The sequence below is a fragment of the Apis dorsata genome, unplaced genomic scaffold, assembly GCF_000469605.1.
Source record: "Apis dorsata unplaced genomic scaffold, Apis dorsata 1.3 scaffold_50, whole genome shotgun sequence".
NCBI classification, from domain to species: Eukaryota; Metazoa; Arthropoda; class Insecta; order Hymenoptera; family Apidae; genus Apis; species Apis dorsata.
In genome coordinates this window covers 1,731,210-1,734,504 of record NW_006263351.1, presented here as the reverse complement: position 1 = coordinate 1,734,504, position 3,295 = coordinate 1,731,210, and positions in this window count along the sequence as shown.

The window sequence follows — 3,295 nt, the reverse complement described above, 5'->3', positions numbered from 1 at the left end:
AACCGGCCGCATCCTCCCCACCACCGCCGCTTCTATCCACTCCGTCCTCCAAGCCTTGTTGGCCCGGTTCAACAGGAGAGCGTTCTTCGATGAAATTATTTAATTAGAAATTGACTTCAATTAAACGAACAGGAATCACGGGGACCGTGGGTTTAATACACGGATACCGAATGTAACGCAATAGCGGGCATCGAGGCAGCAATAATTCTGATATAATATCGTTACGTTTACGAAGGAGGGTAATGCTGTTCCAATTTCTTGTAATATCGCGAACCGTATCTCGTCGTCCGGTATTATAACCTGAATTCCTCTCTCCCCTCTCCACCGTGGTGCCGCCAGCACGGGTTGTATCTTCCAGCCGGGTCCCGGAGATTTTATTGCCACTTTTATTGTGACGGTGTATAGGATTAATCGTGTTTCTCTTTATAACGTAGTTGGATCGAGAGAGGGGAGTTTGTTTTCCTTTCTCGTTAATTATTCGATCAGATTGTTGCTGATTTGCGACCCGTTCATCCTTCCATGTAAAGTTTTGGTATTTTTTGGAAAAATCATATTTTACTGATTTCATTATATTATCGTTCCAATAATTGTTCCAACAAATTGCAAAACTGTAGGTATTTTGTTAAAATTATTTTAAATTTTTGATAAATTAATTTTTATAACATTTGAATATTTTAATTATACATTGAATTTGTAATATTTAAATTCTATAGATAATAATTGCATTTCAATTTAATTCAATCATTGTCAATTCGATGAAAGATTAACTAAGATGAAGATTTTGTCTTATCTTTTTATGAATCAATATTGATCAGACTGTAACATACATGAAGATCATTATTAACATTGTTTCTTTTAAACTGCATAATTATAATACGCTATATTAATCTTGAAATCCTCCATTTCGAAGCTTTACAACTGCTTAATTTGTTTACATTGAATTATAAAATTAGTTACAATTTTTTCATCGAAAAATATTATGAATTTTTTTTCACTACAACAAAAAAAAGATATGAAAATTTTGCTTTGATCTATCGCTATCATTTATGAAACAGAAATCTATCGCATTAATTGAGTAAAAGATATCAAGGTCATTGAAATTCTCGAATCCTTTTTCTATGTACAATTAACAAACTTTTCATTTCTTCAGGATGTTCGATTGTCGATTCACGGTTAAAAGAGGGGAAAGGAAAGGAGAAATAATCGTAGCCTGTGAAAAGAGCGAAGAATCGATCCCCCAAAGGATCTCCTCTCCGCGCGATAATCTGGAACATCGTCATTTTTAGCGGTTTAATACCTTTATGGCACGACAAGAACGTTATTAGCATCGACCACCGTCGTTCTTTCCCTATTCCCCACGTCCTGGCTCGTTCACTTTCGCGTTCCTAAATTTAATTAAATTTCACGGTTTTTCGCGATTAAGGGACCGCCGCGGCGCAGGAGAGACGTTACAAAATTAGTTTCGGCTGGGGATAATGAATTTCGTTAATTATGCCCCGCGAATCGGCGGTTCTCAGCTGGTGCGGCGTCGTGGCCAAGGCGTCTTAATCTGGCAAGTCGGTTGCCAGAGGTGAGGCCGCGCTTTTGGCACGTTCGTGGAATTACCAGGCTTCGACTTCTTGTCTTGAATTTCATCCCCCTTTTATCCCAGTCTCGATCAGCTGTCAGAATGCAAAAGAGATTCTGAAAGAACCGCGTGATCAAACTTTGCAAACTGGATAGATATTTTATCTTTCTTTCTTGATTGAAAGGTTCAAAGAATACGGGATAATAACCTAATGAATACTTTTTTTTTTGTTTTCCTAATTAATTGTAATCGTCTTGCTTGTCAAAAATTTCTTTTCATCATTTTTACGTGTAATGATCAAAATTTGAGAAAATTGTAGTTTTTCAATCATTATCTCTTTTCAAGATTTCTCAACTACCTTAGAAGATTTGTTATTAATTATGAATAACTTAATGAATAACTTAATGATTCTTTATAAAATATTCAATTTTGAAATTCATTAAATAACATTAAAAAATACTTTGAGTATTTTACAAATCAGTTATTATACTATGATATTCTGCACGCAATGTAATTCATTTTATTAGGAAATTACATAAGATATAGATATAAAACTTTATACTTTTATATTTATATAGATATAAAATTTTATGAATGATAAAATATTGAAATGTCTACGATCCATATTCATTATTAAAAAATGAAAATTTTAAAAAGATACAAAAAGATCTGTAGTACAATGGCAAAAATAATTATTGAAATTGTTTAATGTGCTGCTGATTAAGAAGAAAAAATAGAAACTAGAACTATACTTATATAATTATATTTGCAAAATATTGCTTCAAATTAGAAATCTTCAGTTAACTGATATTCCCATATTTTTAGGACATCTTACATTTGTTGGCTCTCTTATAATTTGATATTCATTTTTGATTTTTTACCTCATCTAATAGAATATTCGATACGTGAAAGTTTAGAAAAACAAAAAAAAAAATCAAGTCCATCACAATCGTATTATTCTTCCAAGTAATATATAATAAGTGCATAAGTGTATTTCGATTACGCGAATAGATGGAGAGCAAATACGAATTCCTCATAATAGGACTCCACTTACGAGGGCGGAGAAGCAGTCTTGGTGCTGATTAGTTGCCAGCACCGATGGGGTTTCTCTTCCTTATAACGAAGCCTTTACAACGCCGCGTGTACACCCACCAAGGCTTTAAGTCCTGATTAATACAGCCTCAACTTTCTGTCAATGTCATAATCCCTTTGATAAAATTATTCTCCGATTATTTCCATCCTGTTAAATGTCCAAATCCTCCTTAAAACAATACTCACTTATTCTCCAATATTACCTATTATCCATTTAAATTAATAGTCTCAATAGTAATCCTCGTCCAAAGAACCAGAAAGATGATATATGTCAATTACCATTCGTTTCGTCCAAATCGATCGTAATTAATACTTCTTTTATATCTCCCTTTCACAGTCTTTGTATTTACTTGTATTCAAACGAAAAAAAAAAAAAAAAAAGAAAGGCAATACACGATTCTAAGTGGATCTTCACCCCTTCAAGGCATCAGTCGATGCCCTCCATTCGATGCCCACCATTCGATGGATTTAATTTATGACCTTAGTTATATCTCTGGCCCGTCTTATAGGGAAGAGGTATTAATATTTTTCCACTGTTTATGCTCGTCCTCGCTCGTATACGGTTCAAAATTGAATCGCGACTTGGACCATGCAGGTAGACTCGGGCCAGACTCGAGCAAAGACTCGCCCTTAGAC